The sequence below is a fragment of the Schistocerca cancellata genome, chromosome 10, assembly GCF_023864275.1.
Source record: "Schistocerca cancellata isolate TAMUIC-IGC-003103 chromosome 10, iqSchCanc2.1, whole genome shotgun sequence".
NCBI lineage: Eukaryota > Metazoa > Arthropoda > Insecta > Orthoptera > Acrididae > Schistocerca > Schistocerca cancellata.
The window spans coordinates 222,066,832-222,087,544 of record NC_064635.1 but is presented as its reverse complement, the minus strand read 5'-3'; the positions used below and the strand labels follow the sequence as shown (position 1 = coordinate 222,087,544).

The 20,713-nt window shown below is 42.3% G+C and overlaps 2 non-coding genes across 2 annotated transcripts; one reads left to right on the top strand and one right to left on the bottom strand.

Moving 5' to 3' along the window:
* The first annotated feature begins 10,550 nt into the window (after positions 1 to 10,550).
* Trnae-uuc (transfer RNA glutamic acid (anticodon UUC)) lies at positions 10,551 to 10,622 on the top strand. Its single transcript has one exon. It is a non-coding gene; the product is annotated as a tRNA-Glu (tRNA).
* A 3,325-nt stretch (positions 10,623 to 13,947) lies between these two features.
* Positions 13,948 to 14,031, bottom strand: Trnas-gga (transfer RNA serine (anticodon GGA)). The gene is given in 2 exon segments: positions 13,948 to 13,982; positions 13,992 to 14,031. It is a non-coding gene; the product is annotated as a tRNA-Ser (tRNA).
* Between the last annotated feature and the right edge of the window lie 6,682 nt (positions 14,032 to 20,713).

Below are 20,713 nucleotides of genomic sequence, written 5' to 3'. Positions count from 1 at the left end.
TTGGATGAACCTTGAAATTGATGTATTTATCCTCCGATTCCATCCTTCTGAAACATTGTTGGTGCGGTGACGTCTTCCTGCCCAGTTCCATATATATCTTGGCATGTCTTCATTATCCAGTCATTGTTCAACAAAATAGTCGTAAAAATCCTGCAGCTTTTCATTAACTGGCGTGCTCTCCTGAATGCATAGCCACCGATCGTCTAACATGTCCAGGGGAATGTGAGCCAAAGTGGAATCTTATGTGAAAACGAATTTCTTCGTTTTCCTTATAGGCAGCAACAAGCCACAATTCTGCACTTGCCTCCACAAGCACTGATTGAAATGGTAGTTGCAACCATTAATCTTTGCACCAGGAAACAAATGTGTTACTGATCTGATGATTGCAGCTTCAAAATCCATCATGATATGTGTAGGATTCCATCCAGATACGTTGCTCTTAACAGCTGTGAAAAAGCGATCGTACGTTTCTCGCTTTTTATTGGGTAACAAGGCGTACACGGTTGGAACTGTGTTTGTTTCCTCCTCAGAACTATAAATATCGGCATGAACAATAAATAACTGTCCAAACTGCTAGATATAGCTTTTGAACGTTCCATCGACAAAGAACGAATAGCAGTCTGTTAAACAGGATTTTCTCCTTTCGCTGGCGAACAGCAATATCCTATCATTTGGTCCTCTGTCGTCATCTGCAAGTAAAAATTTGCTCCCATCATTCATTAACAAATGATGTTCTTGCAGAAATAATCCTGCAGAATCGTTCGGATCTTGCATCGAGCCCATGCTTTTGGCTGATGCGTTGCAGCGATCGTTTTGCACTCCTGTGTGACGTCATTGATGTGACGATGCGGTACTCAATTGCGGTGCTCTACCTGTTTGGTGTCCCTGTAGACCGCCGGCTACCTGTTCGGCCGGGTCTCCTCACAACTGTCGCAAACCCGTCTTAAACCCCCTTCCACCCCTCATCCCTCCCTCCCTCGCCTAACGGTAGGTAAGGATAGAGATCTGTTTTATGTTGCCACTGGCAATGGACCTTCGCTAACACAAAAGCATGTATAGTCAGCTAAATAATAGGAGATAAATGGACAGCCGACCGAGTGCAGCTTGTTTCTCTAAAATACAGCGACGTAGCTGCGTCCCCCCCCTCCCCCCTAGTCATGGGGTGCAGCTGCGTCGGCTACGTCATACAGACTAGGCATGCCCCCAACGCCTCCAGTAGGCCTGCTGTTCTGCGATGGAGAACACTTTTATTTAGCGTCAACGCAACTCTTATAATCAAGCATCTTTTAAGAAGGCAAACACCACCGCAACGATAATAAATGTCCTATTTCTACAAAAAATAGCCCCAGTACATTTTCTTTTAGTTTATGAGCAAAATCGGTATAGTCTTTACGTTCGACTGCAGGATGCAATTCGCATCTCAGTCTTTTGTGACATCCAGTGAAGTGCACCGCCACCACCACAACCGCCGATTACACGTCCACCCTGCATAAAATTGGGAAAAAAACTTCCACTCTTTTTCCGCGAAAACTACTGATCACCGCAGAATGTCCTCGTTATTTCGAAACCGTCATCAGGGTAAAGAAAAAGGGAGAATTTAAACTCCGGAGAAAAAACACCTATGTTAATCAGTGTCCTTCAGCTTGATGGACAAATTACACAACCTGAGAGTGTCTCGCATTCAAATCAGTGTCTGTGAATAAACTGTCATGCACGTGTGTTACAAACATTTCAGAGACGTGAAATAACAATTGAGAATAGGCGCCCGGGTTCCCGGGTTCGATTCCCGGCGGGGTTAGGGATTTTCTCTGCCTCGTGATGTCCTTAGGTTAGTTAGGTTTAAGTAGTTCTAAGTTCTAGGGGACTGATGTCCATAGATGTTAAGTCCCATAGTGCTCAGAGCCATTTGAACCATTTTTTGTTTTTTTGTTTTTTTGTTTTGAGAATAGGCTACAATCTTTCACACCGTTAGCTCACATATCGGAAGAAAAACACGCTCATTTTACATTTGACAACAACGTGCTATAATTCAAGAGGTCAGTGTTGTTTTGCAAACTATAGTAAATCCCAGTGTACCAATGTGAAGCTATATCACACCTGCGTTTTCGAAACAAATCGTGGAAGTGTCTCTTCCGTTACATCGAAACCAGTTACCGTCTGCGTGCTTACATTTGACATTATTGATCCGTATCTCACCTCTACCGACATGTCTGTAAACTTTCTGCCATACAGCAGATTCTTGTGTTCTAGTTTTGTTAGCAATTTAACCATTACAGCCTGTTTCATGCAGTCTACTCAAATGTCGGGGAAGAAACATTTCTAGGTTCCACAACGAGCTGTAATTCAAGTGGTGTCAACTTTATACGAGGGTTGACTGAAAAGTAATGTCTCCACCTTCGTAACTCTACAACAGTTGGCAGCATTGGTATGCGGCAGGTACTCGCTTGCCCCGTAGCCTCTTCTCTACAGCTCCAGTCGGCGGGAAGCCTTAGCATTGAACGGTTGTGTTGTTACAGTGTAAAGTATGGAACCCTGCGCAGACGGTCGGTGAATGCGATTTAAGCAACGTATAGCCATTGAATTCTTGACAGCAGAAGGTGTCATCCCAAAGGAGATTCATCAGAGAATGAAAGCAGATTATGGTGACGCGAGAGAAGTTCCTGGCGAATTTCAAATGACTGCACGTTGCTTAAATCGCATTGTCCGACCGTCTGCGCCGCGTTCCACACTTAACGCTATAACAACACAACCATTCAATGCTAAGGCTTCCCTCCAGCTGGAGCTGTAGAGAAGAGGCTACGGATTAACTCAGTACTGCTGCATACCAATGCTGCCAACTGTTGAAGAGTTACGAACGTGGAGGCATTACTTTTCAGTCAACCCTCGTAATTAGAGGTTATGAAGTATGAAATAACATAGGACTTGTGCTGACACCCGTTTTTTAAACACTCAGTCGTGACGATAATAATAAAAACAGTCATGATTCAACGAGAATAGATACATCCGATTTCTGTTACTTTTATGAGCAAAATCCGTCTAGTTTTGAGAGAACCACCTGCATCCAAACTTTAACCAGTTATACCACTCCTTATAATAGAACCTCTTATCAGATTTTACCACGTCTCTATCTTGCGATGTATCGAAAAAACAGATACCGTCTGCATGTTGACATCAAGCATATTACATATACCCGTATTGCTCCATTGGAGCACGTGGCCAGTGCTCGAAGTCGATTACACAGTTCTGCGTAAAGTTTTGTCGACTGTACTGGAGGAAGATCATATCCAACAGACTATCAATCACAAGAGAAGATTCCTTAATATGCTGTTTAATACATTGTCTTTTGGCTGTAACACATCCAATCAGGTTACCACTACAGTTTTGTACACTGTCATATACTTTGTTTTTCTACCATGACTTTGAGGTCTGTGTCAGAAGCTAAAACAATATTATATAACACGTTTCAATCCTTTGACTCTCACGGAAAGCTGAACATCGCATGGTGTAAACTATGCAGCTCCCACAATACACAGATCGGTAGAAATAAAACACAGAGATGACGTTTCTCATTGACAAAAATGTGGAAGGCAACCTGCTGCACCTCCTTTTATACCCTCGAAGATCCACGAAATGCAGTGAATTGAGGTGGGGTGGGATACTGGACACTCGAGACCGAGCAAAGCTTAAAAACTGTGCGCTGGCTGCATTCAGTTTTAATGCTCCCACTCCCACTGTTAACTTCATTGGTTTTCGTAACATATATTCCGACAAAGGAGACATAAGTATCACACAGAGGCGCGATATTAAAACATGCAAAACATATGTATCCCAATCCCTAACTGTGTTCTCACACATGCAGTCGAATATAGATATTACCGAATCACGACCGGTTCTCACAAAAAATGTTATTCCATAAGTATTAAGAAGAAGAATCGATGCGTTTGTCATACTTAAACCATTCTAACAACTGTAGGAGAGTTGGCTGATGTCACATATATCACCTTAAAAAGTGTGAGGCGGGTGTACTCGATAGATTTCGTGTTATTATCCTACACTTGAGCAAAACTACTTAACATCAGACCAGGACTTCTTTGTGCGAGAGGAATGTTACCAGAGCTATGGTGATGCTTCTGTAAACAGCAGTAAGGCTGTTACATCTCCTTTGACTACTGATCGTGCTGCTTCCTCGTGTGCGTTTTCGTGCTGCAAGGTGTTGGTGGTATCTGAATGTATCAGCTGTCGAAAATATTCACGTCAGTTTTTCTTCGCTCTATTTCCTAGTGAGACATAGCAGCATCTGTCAAAACCGATACTACTGCTAATTATAAGCACGGCTGATGAGGGAAATGTGATTGAGGGTACGTACTTTTCTGACTTAAAAAGACGTATAAAATCCATTAATTTCCTAAGAGACACAACAGCAGTATCCGAACTTCGTTTTAGTTGGTTTGCAAGCAGCAAATGACGATGCCATCCTGGAACACCAGAGTACTGTAGAAGGAGATAGCTTTATCATTTTAAAGTTTGTGACTGTAATGATTGGAGTAGGAAACTTATATTAAATTCCCCCCCCCCCCCCCCCATGAACCATGAACCTTACCATGGTGGGAAGTCCTGAGTGCCTCAGCGATACAGATAACCGTACCGTAGGTGCAACCACAACGGAGGGGTATCTGTTGAGAGGCCAGACAGATGTGTGGTTCCTGAAGAGGAGCAGCAGACTTTTCAGTAGTTGCAGGGGCAACAGTCTGGATCATTGACTGATCTGGCCTTGTAACACTAACCAAAACGGCCTTGCTGTGCTGGTACTGCGAACTGCTGAAAGCAAGGGGAAACTACAGCCGTAATTTTTCCCGAGGGCATGCAGCTTTCTGTATGGGTAAATGATGATGGCGTCCTCTTGGGTAAAATATTCTGGAGGTAAAATAGTCCTCAAGAGGATGTCGTTATCAGGAGAAAGAAAATTGGCGTTCTACGGATCGGAGCGTGGAATGTCAGATCCCTTAATCGGGCAGGTAGGTTAGAAAATTTAAAAAGGGAAATGGATAGGTTAAAGTTAGATATAGTTGGAATTAGCGAAGTTCGGTGGCAGGAGGAACAAGACTTTTGGTCAGGTGAATACAGGGTTATAAATACAAAATCAAATAGGGGTAATGCAGGAGTAGGTATAAGAATGAATAAAAAAAATAGGAGTGCGGGTAAGCTACTACAAACAGCATAGTGAACGCATTATTGTAGCCAAGATAGACACGAAGCCCCTACCTACTACAGTAGTACAAGTTTATATACCAACTAGCTCTGCAGATGATGAAGAAATTGATGAAATGTATGATGAGATAAAAGAAATTATTCAGATAGTGAAGGGAGACGAAAATTTAATAGCCATGTTCGACTGGACCTCGATAGTAGGAAAAGGGAGAGAAGGAAACGTAGTAGGTGAACATGGAACGGGGGTAAGAAATGAAAGAGGAAGGCGCCTGGTAGAATTTTGCACAAGGCACAACTTAATTATAGCTAACACTTGGTTTAAGAATCATGATAGAAGGTTGTATACATGGAAGAACCCTGGAGATACTAACAGGTTTCAGATAGATTACATAATGGCAAGACAGAGATTTATTGACCAGGTTTTAAATAAGACATTTCTAGGGGCAGATGTGGACTCTGACCACAATCTATTGGTTATGAACTGTAGATTAAAACTGAAGAAACTGCAAAAAGGTGGGAATTTAAGGAGGTGGGACCTGGATAAACTGAAAGAACCAGAGATTGTACAGAGTTTCAGGGAGAGCATAAGTGACCAATTGACAGGAATGGGGGAAAGAAATACAGTAGAAGAAGAATGGGTAGCTTTGAGGGATGAAATAGTGAAGGCAGCAGAGGATCAAATAGGTAAAAAGACGAGGGCTAGTAGAAATCCTTGGGTAACAGAAGAAATATTGAATTTAATTGATGAAAGGAGAAAATATAAAAATGCAGGAAATGAAACAGGCAAAAAGGAATACAAACGTCTCAAAAATGAGATCGACAGAAGTGCAAAATGGCTAAGCAGGGATGGCTAGAGGACAAATGTAAGGATGTAGAGGCTTATCTCACTAGGGGTAAGATAGATACTGCCTACAGGAAAATTAAAGAGACCTTTGGGGAAAGGAGAACCACTTGCATGAATATCAAGAGCTTTGATGGAAACCCAGTTCTAAGCAAAGAAGGGAAAGCAGAAAGGTGGAAGGAGTATATAGAGGGCCTACACAAGGGCGATGTACTTGAGGACAATATTATGGAAATGGAAGAGGATGTAGATGAAGATGAAATGGGAGATATGATACTGCGTGAAGAGTTCGACAGAGCACTGAAAGACTTGACTCGAAACGAGGCCCCGGGAGTAGACAACATTCCATTAGAACTACTGACAACCTTGGGAGAGCCAGTCCTGACAAAACTCTACCATCTGGTGAGCAAGATGTATGAAACAGGCGAAATACCCTCAGACTTCAAGAAGAATATAATAACCCCAATCCCAAAGAAAGCAGGTGTTGACAGATGTGAAAATTACCGAACTATCAGTTTAATAAGTTACAGCTGCAAAATACTAACGCGAATTATTTACAGACGAATGGAAAAACTGATAGAAGCCGACCTCGGGGAAGATCAGTTTGGATTCCGTAGAAATGTTGGAACACGTGAGGCAATACTGACCCTGCGACGTATCTTACAAGAAAGATTAAGGAAAGGCAAACCTACGTTTCTAGCATTTGTAGACTTAGAGAAAGCTTTTGACAATGTTGATTGGAATACTCTCTTTCAAATTCTGAAGATGGCAGGGATAAAATACAGAGAACGAAAGGCTATTTACAATTTGTACAGAAAGCAGATGGCAGTTACAAGAGTTGAGGTGTATGAAAGGGAAGCAGTGGTTGGGAAGGGAGTGAGACAGGGTTGTAGCCTATCCCCGATGTTATTCAATCTGTATATTGAGCAAGCAGTAAAGGAAACAAAAGAAAAGTTCGGAGTAGGTATTAAAATCCATGGAGAAGAAATAAAAATATAGATGTTCGCCGATGACATTGTAATTCTGTCCGAGACAGCAAAGGATCTGGAAGAGCAGTTGAACGGAATGGACAGTGTCTTGAAAGGAGGGTATAAGATGAACATCAACAAAAGCAAAACGAGGATATTGGAATGTAGCCGAATTAAGTCGGGTGATGCTGAGGGAATTAGATTAGGAAATGAGACACTTAAAGTAGTAAAGGAGTTTTGCTATTTGGGGAGCAAAATAACTGATGATGGTCGAAGTAGAGAGGATATAAAATGTAGACTGGCAATGGCAGGGAAAGCGTTTCTGAAGAAGAGGAATTTGTTAACATCGAGTATTGATTTAAGTGTCAGGAGGTCGTTTCTGAAAGTATTTGAATGGAGTGTAGCCATGTATGGAAGTGGAACGTGGACGATAAATAGCTTAGGCAAGAAGAGAATAGAAGCTTTCGAAATGTGCTACAGAAGAATGCTGAAGATTAGATGGGTTGATCACATAACTAATGAGAAGGTATTGAATAGAATTGGGGAGAAGAGTAGCTTGTGGCACAACTTGACTAGAAGAAGGGATCGGTTGGTAGGACATGTTCTGAGACATCGAGGGATCACCAATTTAGTATTGGAGGGCAGTGTGGAGGGTAAAAATCGTAGAGGGAGACCAAGAGATGAATACACTAAACAGATGCAGAAGGATGTAGGTTGCAGCAGATACTGGGAGATGAAGAAGCTTGCACAGGATAGAGTAGCATGGAGAGCTGCATCAAACCAGTCTCAGGACTGAAGACCACAACAACAACAACAACAACACGAATATGTTCAATGAAAACGTGCGGATTTTGCGAACCCCAAATCCGAACATTATGCCTATTAACCCTTCCTGATAGACGAAAAGTTGCCTCATCTGAGAACAAACAACTTTCCAGGAAGCTGGCATCCATATCAATATGCTGCAGCATATCCGCAGCAAATTGATGTCGACGTGGTTTGTCGTTCGGCGGCAGATGTTGCAGACTTTGCGCTTTGTAAGCAAACATACGAAGATGCTGGTGAACTACACGATGCAATATTGATCGAGGTACATCAAGTTGCCTAGTTGCATGACAAATTGACTTACGTGGGCTTCTGAGAAACATTTGTCTGATGTCCTCCACTGTCCCTTCTGAAACACCGTAACGTGCACCACGAGAATGTTTCTGAACACTTACTGTTGCCAGAAACTTCCAATACCATTCCTTAATTGTTTTTGCATCAGGTGGCTCACATTCATATACGCGACGGTAATTACTTTGCACAGTAATCGGCGATTTTGTTTCTGCAAACCACACTATTGCTTGCGCTCACTGCTGTGGAGTCACCATTTTTACTTCATGCGACCATGCTGTACTCTGGCGACGATACTTGGCACTTCTGACACGGGAATATAAATTCTTTGAGATGCTCTACAAAGGGGTGCATTTTTCAGTGTCGTATCTACTGTGGTTTTTCTCTCCTGGGTCCTTGAAATAAGGGAGGTTTGCGTGGGACACCCTGTACATCCTGCATTAGAGTATTTAGAGCCCTCATTCGGCACGACTAATAGTTTGGAAACCGTATGGCATTACCAATATAGCATTTTTAGGTGCAAAACCATGTAACCATAGGAGTGTGTGTGTATGCTCTGTGATCATTTCTCTCACGCTAGTACCTTCCGGGTACTGACTCCAGACAGTGGAGTAAAGCTTCAGAACTGATGGCACAATTGATTTACGTGAAATGTTTCAAGCTCCATCCGTGTGGAGCACCATAATGTATGAGCCGTCTCTTATTATACCGCAACACTCCCGTGTCCACTATACATCGATAAGAGGCGCTACCTCCTCGACACGCGCGCATCCGGAGAGATATTGTGCTTTTGAATGTGTGCTGTGAGTAAGATTGGTGCTTCAGGGAGGATTGGTCAAGGACAATGTGGGTTCCCTTTCAAATTCAGTCTGGAAATTTGTTTCAGTCGCAGTGGCTGATTTGGTTTCAGCATAACACACTCTGCATTGAGATCTCTCTCTTGCGGTGCCGGAATTTTTGATAATTGTTTAGCCACTAAAAAACGACAAAAGAAATCGTTCAGAAAAAATCTACAGAAAGGTTTTTGAGTTGCTTTGCATGATGCTGCGAACTGCAGATATCTGTGTCTCATAGTATTGTTTTAAACTGAATCAGTAAGTGAAGGCGCTTTCATGTGGACACCCCCTATTTGAAAAGCATACATCCAAAATTTTCAGAACTACATGTGTTACACAATTAATTTAAGAATTGTAATAGCATCAAACTGTAACAATTTCGATACTTTCATAATTTACCCAACTTAAAGTTGGAGTGTGCAATGAGAGCTATCAGTATTTCACCAAATACGATTGTAAACACTAATTTGTAACTATGGGCGTATAAATAAATGATGGGGAAGCTATTTCTTTCAGTCGCTTCCATCTTCGTATACGAAATCTGCTCGGCCCTTCGTTATTTCATTTTCCTTTTTTTTTTTTTTTTTGTTGACTGCTGGTATGACCAGCTATTGGATGTGCACCATTACCTGGCAGGAATGTTATGTCCAAGTCGCAAGCCAATCCACGTAGGCAGGGTCCCACTCAAGCAACTGGAAGATATCCTGTGTTTAACGTAGCTTGTAACTTGTAGAACTGTTTGCCATATATGTCAAACTATTCTTTAGATGGGAGTGTCATGGTTCCCAGGACCTTCCCCCCCGGCCTTTCCCCTCCCCTCCCCACCCTACCCTACCCTACCCCGCGCTTGTTAACAAATATCGCTCTCGTAGAGACGGCAAAGACAAAATTTCATCACGAATAGCTCGCGCAAACACAGAAATAATAAGCAATCATTCCTTCCACGCTGCATACTCGAATAGTGCTGTAAGAAACACGAATGGTACAGTGTAATGAAAACTAGGCTATGCCGTGCTCTTGACAGTGTTCCACAGAGTAAGAGTTCTAAAAGTGCCTGTAGCGGATGTAAATGAACATTAAGCAACTGCAATGGTGGCAGTATCGTCGTTTCTGGACTTCCAGCTTTCACCTTTATATAATCCCGTAATGCGATCGATCCCTCAACTAACTGCGGTTGTGACACCAAATGATAATTTAACCTCACGAAACGTAGACTATAAGAAGTTGCTTGTAACCTGAAAAAAAAAAAGATAATATCAAGAGGTACTTGTAACTACTATATGACTATTTTATTATATTTATAAAACGAACGTGTATTACAGGCCACTGAAGATACTTCGCAAATAAAAGAACTGTAACGTGTATTTGAGAAAAAATACTGCTTTCCATTTTTTTTTGCCAAGACGAAAAATACCTCTATGAATTTTGAAGCAGCAAAGGAACGACGAAAAGCGGAAAAAATGACGAAAATATTATATATCAAGAAATGAAGATAATAGATTGCGTAGGCGCAGTGATCGCGAGAGTTGCAAAACGCGTTGCAACGAATTGCTTTGTCTTCGAAATTGACTGAAGAGTGTGTCCGGTATGGTCTAGTGGCTAGGATACCTGGCTTTCACCCAGGAGGCTCGGGTTCGATTCCCGGTACCGGAAAAATTTTAATTCTCCCACGTTACGTTGCGGACACTAACGCGGTCATTAATATAAGGAACGTAAGAATCCTTAACGTATCATCTGAAGCTGAGACGGAATCCGTACACTTGGATGTTAATATTTAAGGTGCTTCTTGAAATCTGTAATTAAACAGTGTCAATGTGCGTTAATATGGTCCAGCGTTCTTAAATTTATCCCATATTGAGTTTATTTTATATATGCATATGATATGCAACCAGCCGCTTTTGGAACTTAATTCAGTTATTGTATTAGGCCTCCAACTTCGCTTCCGCCGTATTGCAATAGACGGAAGTTGTGGCAAGTTGTGTTGCACGGGGTAAGTTTATTAGTCATTAGGCATATGTAAACATAACGCCATCAAAATATTAATCGATTTGTGATTGCATCATAAAGTTTTTCTCGATTTAATATGTTAACGTAGAAGCTCAATTCTCGTCATTTGCGGGAAGTTTTAATTTCCTGCTTAAGTGAAGAGATATGCGGATGAGGCTCATAAAATGCTGGGTAAGACTTATGGTGAAGCACCTGTTAGTGAAAGAATATACAGACAATGGTTTCATTGATTCAAGAACGGTTATCTCGACGTGGAAAAACGTCCTGGCAGTGGAAAAGATAGGATTATCGAAGCTATTGAAACCGACGGAAGCAATCACAGCAGATCGTAATCGAAAGCAATTGATGCGTTTGAGCCGAACGCTGAAAGACGAACTGCCACAAAACATCGATAGACACGAAAAGTTGATAATGCAGACTGCAGTGCTCGACCCCAAAACCCGTAAAAACATCTAGGAAAGGTTGTATTGGGAAGTCCTAACCCACCCGCAGTATTGTGAAGTCATTGCTCCCTCCGATTATCTCCTTATTCTATCACTGGCACACGACCTGACTGACCAGCCCTTCCGGTCATATGAAGAAGTACAAAATTGAATCGATTCGTCCGTCTCCTCCAAAGACGTCCTGTTCTTCCACCTCTTGATTTTTATGCTTCCCAGAAAATGGGAGAAAGTAGTGGCCAGCGACGGCCAGTACTGGGAATCGTAAGTCAAGCAAAGTTGTATACCTAATAACATCAGCTAGTTTTCGAGCCACTGCAGACTAATCATCGTATGGCTTTATTACAAGAACATTATTTTCTGAACCATGTACAGCTAGGCGCTAGATTCGCGGTGCTGGGGAAAATAATTGAAATTTAGGTAAAAGTTACGGAAATGTGAACGAGACGAAAAGATCGTTACGTTTTTGGATATTTGACTTCTGACATCAGCGAGAAATTCATTTCTGTCATATTCATTTTTGCCAGCTTACACACACACACACACACACATACGCGCGCGCGCAGAGAGAGAGAGAGAGAGAGAGAGAGAGAGAGAGAGAGAATTGAACTAATTTGGTTTTACAGTAAACAAAGGTTGAACGTAAGGATACTAGTTCGTACAACCTGCCAAATCTCTGTCTTTGACGTGAGATTAGATTACGATATAAAATATTTACAGATAAAAAGTGGATGCAAGTGGACATTAAAAGCGTAGTTGTGTCCATACGTTGACGTTATACTTTTAATATTGACTTAGAAAACTGTAGATAAATAAATACATTGAAACATTTATGACATAAAGAAAAGCGTGAATGAGTTACTAGCATACGTGGCAAACATAGATGAACATGGAAAGCTGTAGCTATGTACATGACTTGAGGTTTTGTTTGTGAAAACATGAAAATAGAAAGTGGTAAAGAGAGAAAGAGTTACAAGTAATTTAACATAGTCCAGTAAGCAGTAGTTATTACATGAATAAAAGTGTGAAAGAGTCACAAGTAAGCGTACATGGCATACACGAATGGACTTGGAAAACTGTAGATGTGTACATGAGTTGAAATGTTGATTGCATATTGATGGAAGCTAACCCCCTCCCCACTATGGACCTTGTCGAGGTATAGCAGCATGCGTGCCTCAACTACACGGGTAGCCGTACAGTTGGTGCAACCACTTCGGAAGGGTAACGGTATCTGAGGAGAGGCCAGAGTCTCTCATGGTTTATGAAGAGGGCAGCAACCTTTTCAGTAGTTTGAGGTGCAATGGGTAAGATATCAGCCAACATGGTCTCGCTGTGCTGGTACAGTGAAGGGTAGAAAGCATGGGGACACTACAGCCGTGATTATTGTTTTCCCTGAGAACATGCAGCTCTACTGTATGAATTCATGGTGATCATGGGTAAAATATTCCGGAAGTGAAATAGCCCCCCCCCCATTTGAATCTCCGGGCGCGGATTACTCAGGACGATGTCATCATCAGAAACAACAGGACTGGCATTCTACGGACCATAGCGTGGTATGTGGCATACATTAATTGGGTAGGCAGGTTAGGGAATTTAAAAAGTGAGCTGGACAGGCTGAAGTTGGTTAGGGTGGGGATTACTGAAGTGTCGTAGCAGGAGGAACAGGACTTCTGGTTAGGTCAGTATAGGGCTATGGACACGAAATCAGATAGGGGTAATGAACAGTATAGTGAACTACTAACGTAGCCAATATAGAAAAGAAGTCAACACCCGGCACAGTAATACAAATTTATATGTCAACTAGCTCCATAGATGATGATGAGAATGAAAGAATGTATAATGAGATAAAAGAAACCGCTCAGATATACTACTGGCCATTAAAATTGCTACACCACGAAGATGGCGTGCTACAAACGCGAAATTTAACCGACAGGAAGAAGATGCTGTGATATGCAAATGATTAGCTTTTCAGAGCATTCACACAAGGTTGGCGCCGGTAGCGATACCTACAACGTGCTGACATGAGGAAAATTTCCAACCGATTTCTCATACACAAACAGCAGTTGACCGACGTTGCCTGGTGAAACGTTGTTGTGATGCCTCGTGTAAGGAGGAGAAATGCGTACCATCCCGTTTCCGACTTTGATGAAGGTCTGATTGTAGCCTATCGCGATTGCGGTTTATCGTATCGCGACATTGCTGCTCGCGTTGGTCGAGATCCAATGGCTGTTAGAAGGATGTGGAATCGGTGGGTCCAGGAGGGTAATACGGAACGCCGTGCTGGATCCCAACGGCCTCGTATCACTAGTAGTCGAGATGACAGGCATCTTATCCGCATGGCTGTAACGGATCGTGCAGCCACATCTCGGTCCCTGAGTCAACAGATGGGGACGTTTGCAAAATAATAACCATCTGCACGAACAGTTCAAAAATGGCTCTGAGCACTATGGGACTCAACTGCTGTGGTCATAAGTCCCCTAGAACTTAGAACTACTTAAACCTAACTAACCTAAGGACATCACACACATCCATGCCCGAGGCAGGATTCGAACCTGCGACCGTAGCGGTCGTGCGGTTCCAGACTGTAGCGCCTTTAACCGCTCGGCCACTCAGGCCGGCCACGAACAGTTCGACGACGTTTGCAGCAGCATGGACTATCAGCTCAACGACGAACCTGGGTGCACGAATGGCAAAACGTCACTTTGTCGGATGAATCCAGGTTCTGTTTACAGCATCATGATGGTCGCATCCGTGTTTGGCGACATCGCGATGAACGCACATTGGAAGCGTGTATTTGTCATCGCCATGCTGGCGTATCACCCGGCGTGATGGTATGGGATGCCATTGGTTACACGTCTCGGTCACCTCTTGTTCACATTGACGGCACTTTGAACAGTGGACGTTACATTTCAGATGTGTTACGACCCGTGGCTCTACCCTTCATTCGATCTCTACGAAACCCTAAATTTCAGCAGGATAATGCACGACCGCATGTTGCAGGTCCTGTACGGGCCTTTCTGGGTATAGAAAATGTTCGAGTACTACACTGGCCAGCACATTCTCCAGATCTCTCACCAACTGAAAACGTCTGGTCAATGGTGGCCGAGCAACTGGCGCGTCACAATACGCCAGTCACTACTCTTGATGAACTGTGGTATCGTGTTGAAGCTGCATGGGCAGCTTTACCTGTACACGCCATCCAAGATCTGTTTGACTCAATGCCCAGGGGTATCAAGGCCGTTATTACGGCCAGAGGTGGTTGTTCTGGGTACTGATTTCTCGGGATCTATGCACCCAAATTGCTTGAAAAGGTAATCACATGTCACTCCTAGTATAATATATTTGTCCAATGAATACTCGTTTATCATCTGTATTTCTTCTTGGTGTAGAAATTTTAATGGCCAGTAGCGTATGTTACTGGAATCCAGTTATGTGTTCGAATTAAATCTGGCGTTGCTGAGGGAATTGTATTTGGAAATGAGACACGAAAAGTAGAAGATGATTTTTGTTATTTGGGTAGCAGTATAACTGATGATGAAAGAAGTAGACGGGATATAAAACAAGATACAAAGTAGCAAGAAGAGCATTTCGGAAAAAGAGGAAGTTTTTAATAGCCAATATAAATTTAAGTTTTAGGAATTCTGTTCTGAGGACAAGGAGTGTTACCTTGTACAGAAGTGAAACGTGGACAATAAGCATTCTAGATAACAAGAGAATAGAAACTTCTGAAATGCAGTGCTGTAAGAAAATGCTGAGTATTAGGTGGGTAGAGCGAATAACTAATAAAGAGATACTGGATCGAACAGCAGAGAAAAGATATTTATGGCGCAACTTGACCAAAAGAAGTGGTCGTTTGTTAGGACAGATCCGGAGACATCAAAGAATTGTCAGTTTGGTAATGGTAGGCACTGTGAGAGGGAAACATTGTAGAGGGATACACAGCAGGCACGTTCATTTATGCAGATATGAAAAGATTTGCAGAAAATAGACTAGTGTGGAGAAAAGCGTGGACACAGTATTCAGACTGACGGCAAAAACAATATTGATAGAAGAATAAACTATGCAGGAGCATGACGATATCACGTTATAGTGCTTTAGAGCCAGGAAGTTTTGTGTATTCCGGAAGAAAAAGTTCTGTGCTGATTCTGTTTGTTCGTTAAGAATTTTGTGAGCTGACTTTATTGTGATTGTCAGTCTCCATCTGTTCGAGGACATCTAGCCGTAAACCTTTGACAGTTGTGTGTAACACAGTGTGTTTATGATGGGCAATTTGTGACATAAAGCTGGACTTGTTGAAGACTGGAATCTGTTGACATCCATATGCTCTTAGTAGCGGGTTACAAATTTCGCCCATGTATTTATGTAAAGAAGCACGACAAGAGTATTTAAGTCTGTATATGCTTTACTTTTGATGCCTCGTGCATTTATTTTATTTGATTATACCATATCCGTGTGTGGACCTAAATGATTTCCCAAATATCTGAAGGCGACAAATAGTGAAAAAAGAAGATACGCGGAAAAAGACGCTGTTTCACAGTCATCGTAACTGAACAAATTACTTACTTAAGCAAACTGGGGAAAAAAGAAAACTTATGACTACATAGAAATGTATGTAATACTGAAGCTTTCACTCTTCAGTAGATGAAAGAGTGAACTTTTTAAGATAAAAATACGTTCTTGATTCCGATATCGGAAAAACAGTATAGCGGAAGAGAAGATGTAAGTACGCAAGTATTTGCTCACTGTTTCAGCACTTTGCATAGACGGAAGGTGGATTAGCTTCTTAAATGTCGTCTTTCTCTCTACGAGGACGATCTGAAAAGTTCTTGGCCTGACAATGAAAATAAGAAATCATGTTTCCAAAAACCTTTTATTTTTCAATGCAATCTCCTTGGATATTAGTACACTTCACTCAGTGGAGTTCCAATGGCATTAATCCACCTGTGTAGGGTCTTGTGGAAGTGCTGCGATTGTTTCGTGGCTGGACGATAAACGTTGTCTACCAAGGAAACTTGAAAATTTCGTTGACATGGAAGCCTGGGGAGCCAGATCTGGGAAATGGGGCGGATATTCAAAAACTTCATATGGCACAGATCCCTCAGTTTTTCCATTGCCTACAAATTTCTGTTGCCAGTGCGCTGGTTTGAAGAAAGATGATTTTTTTCATCCGCCAACGTGGTATCTTTTCTCGAGTTTTTGAATCAGATTCGTTAGCGGTTTAAAATAATATTGTAATTCTTAATATATGAATAATATTAAAGAATAATAAGCTACAGTGTGTTTGTAAATTATTTATACAAAAGTAACCTTTAATTGTGTAAAAGGTAAATAACTTACGGAAATATTTGCTACAGCACTGGATGCAGTTTATTTACCCATGTTCAGTGTGATTACTTTTCGTAACACGGCAAATATCCCATCTGTAACGAGTTTCCTGTCAAATCCTAAGAAGCAAGTCTTAATTTGTGGAGGCACTGCCTGTGCTATCCGTCGACATTTTCGGGAAGTGGAGAAACAGACGCATACGCAGAGGCCCCTTCAGGTTAAATCAGGTCATCGTGGTGGGCAGGGTATTGTTCCATCACGTCCAATCCAAATCGGCACATTCCTACGAAGATACGCGACAAATTCACGATGATAATGTGGTGGCGCGCCATGTTGCTGGAAAATAGATTCTTTGCTGTTATCCTGTTGCAATTGAGGCATTAGGTAATATTCACGCATGTGCAGGTACGTTATGCCAGTTACAGTTGACTCGATAAAAAAGAAAGGACTGTAAATCACGTTATAAATGGTTCAAATGGCTCTGAGCACTATGGGACTTAACATCTGAGGTCATCAGTCCCCTAGAACTTAGAACTACTTAAACCTAACTACCCTAAGGACATCACACACATCCATGCCCGAGGCAGGATGCGAACCTGCGACCGTAGCGGTCGCGCGGTTCCAGACTGAAGCGCCTAGAACCGCTCGGCCACACTGGCGGGCTAAATCACGTTATAACTTACAGAAAAAAAAAATATTACGTTAGGCGAGTCCCGTATATGTTAGATTAAGTGACGTGGTTTCTGCTCGCGCCATATCCGAACATTATGCCGATTCACTTTACCGCAGCTGGCTTCGTCTTTGAACACAATTTTAGTAAGAAAAATCATCTTCATTCTTCATTTTGTTAAACATTCCTACGCAAAACTTAGCAGGTTTTTGTTTCTCACTTTCTCTTAAAGCTTGCAGCAGTTTCAATTTGTACAATTTGAATGGCAGTTGTTTGCATAACACCTTCCACACCACAACGCTAGGCATATTCAATTCTAAGCTGGAACGTCTCGTTGGTTAACTCAGACTCTGAATGTAAGAGTGCCTGTCGGCCGTTGTGGCCGAGCGGTTCTAGGCGCTTCGGTCTAAAACCGCCCGACCACTACGGTCGCAGGTCCGAATCTTGCCTCGGGCATGGATGTGTGTGATGTCCTGAGGTTAGTTAGGTTTAAGTAGTTCTAAGTTCTAGCGGACTGATGACCTCAGATGTTAAGTCCCATAGTGCTCAGGGCCATTTGAACCATTTTGTAAGACTGCCCAACTTGTTCAGTTGCTGCCGACCCTGACCCGGCGTCCTATGTGACACACAGCCAGTTTCGGTGAAACGATTGTACCAATTAATAACAATTTGTCGTTGAGGTCGTGGCTTCTGCTATTTAGTCCTGAATTGTCTCTGAACTTTAGTAAAGCATGTGGATTCGTGAAACCATAAACAACACTTGGCACGCTCTGCAGCGTTATACGACTCCATGATCACTGTTGGAATAACTTATTTTGCGCATGCCACCTAGCGAAGACGTCGGGAACTAACAGTGTTAGGCGGAAATAAAACTTGAGGGTATTCTGTATTCAGCGCTGTGTCAAATATTTTTGTAAGTTATTTAACTTTTTCACAATTGAAAGCTACTTTTGAATAACTAATTTCTAAACACCCTGCATCGCGTAGTTCCCATTTTTTTGAATACAATCATCTAATAGGTTTCCTTTCGCATCCCAGAACACCGATATCATGACCTTTCCCGCTGATGAAATCATATTCGCCTTCTTCGGAGCTGAAGAAGCGGCCTCTCGCAATTGTTTCGCTGGTTGTTTTGGGTCCGGTATGTATTGGTGAATCTGTGTTTCATCCGTTGTTAATACAGACGCAGAAAACCTATTTTGCTTTTATGATATTACGCCAAACACTATTTGGAAATTATCGTGCAAATTCGTTCCTGATACGCCGTGATCAGGCGCGGTGTTCATCTTGCTCAAAGCTTTCCCTCTCATGTACAGTTCTTGAAGCAAACTGCAGCCATGTTGTTTCGAAATGCCTACAGTTTTGGCAATTTCACACCCTTCGCATGCCGGTCTCCTGAGATCATACCGTGCACTATTTCGACGATTTTTGACGTGGTCGCACTTAACGGCTTTCGCGTGGACTACCCTGTATAATTTTACGGCATCGTTTAAATTCGGCAACCCATTTCTTCACACTGAAAATTAAAAACCAAGGAGTCACCACACACACTATGAAATTCGAGTCACCACACATGTTTATGAATTCGAAACTTCGTTACTGCACGGTACTTGATTTTCTCCATTTCTGAGAATTAGCGCAGCGCACCTTATTCAGACAGCTGCTAGAGGCCGCTACTGGACGTCATGACATACAGTTTCATTTAAGGCGCGCTAAAAGTTGTAACAAACTCAGAGGAAAAAATCTCGCAATCTATGGGCAAGGCTGCGAACTTTCCAGGCTACCCTCGTAGATTGCATTTGTTACTGTTGATGTTAACTGAAAATGAAGGAGACGAAGAAATTAAAAAGAGACACACACCAAGTGTCATCGTTTTGTTTTTGTTTTTAATGTGTCACAAGGCGTTTTTAGTTGCCATGCTCTTGGCGACGCTAAAGTCGCTTTGGTCCTCACGTGATTCATTCTCGGCCAGCTTAAACAGCAGTGACATTAACTGTAGGCATAACTCTGTTGTATAGAAAAAAGTGGTGTGTATAATTCATTTTCCAGCCCGAAGAGTAGAGAGTGCTGCATATGATGCGCCGTTTTCAAGCAGAGCCCATAGAACTGACAGCGGCGCAAAGAGGTTCCCGACTGAGAACGTTTGCAAGATATGCAATTCTGGCACTTTCTTAAAACCTATGGTAACTTCCCGCAAACCGTGTTGGAACCAGAGGACTGGAGGTACGAGGTTTGATCAAAAAATTGCCAAAGCAACTTATGATATGTGGAAATTGGTGTGTGGCGATAATTCTGTAACTCTGAAAACTGTTCACAAGCGGTATGAGCGATTTAAAAGGGGAAATGAGTTGACAAAAGACGAGCAAGGTTGGGAACGTCCAGTAACCTCAAAAACAAAAGAAAACGAGCAAAAAGCGGCAAAAATTTTTCGTTCAAACAGGCGAATAACTACTCGAGAGCTTACCGAAGAACTTAGCATCTCCTACGGTCTATGCAAAGTTTTTTAAACTATAATTTGCAAATGAGACGAGTGAGTGCAAAATTTGTTTCCAGACTTTCGAGTGATGAACAGAACGAAAATCGTGTCAGTTTGCACACAGTTGAAGGATGGTCTTAATTGAGAGCTGTCCAAAATTGTAACTGAAGATGAAACTTGGGTCCATGATATGACCCTGAGACGAAAATTCAGAGTTCCGAACGTAAAACCAGCGAATCTCCTCGCCCTAACAAAAGGCACACGAGTCAAAATCGAATATTAGAGTCATGGTATTGTTTTTATCGATATTGAGGGCATAATGCGATCAGAGTTCGTTCCAAGGGGAGCAACTATAAACGGTGAATTTTACAAGGGCGCACTGTAATGCATGCGGAGAAAGAGACCAGAAGGATGGGCCAATGACGTCCTTTCTCATCACGACAACGAGCCGTGGCCCACCTCGCTTTTGATTCGCTAGTTTTTGGCCAGAAAATGCGTTCATGTCTGTCCGTATACGCCTTAAATACCAGGCTTAGCACCATGCGACTTCTTGCTCTATCCGAAAATGAAAATCGTGCTTAAAGGAAAACGTTCTGACTCCATTCCTGACATTGAGAGGGGCACGACGGAGCAGCGGAACGCCCTTCCAAAAGAAGCCTTCCAGAAATAGTTCCAACCGTGGATTCAACGTTGAGATAAGTACATTTCTAGCCAAGGACAGTGCTTCGATTGAGTTTAATCAGTATTAGCCGTATTTTTTGGTAACACTTCGTAATTTACTTTCGCGCATGCGTGCGTGCGTCCGTCCACGTGAATGTGTGTGTGT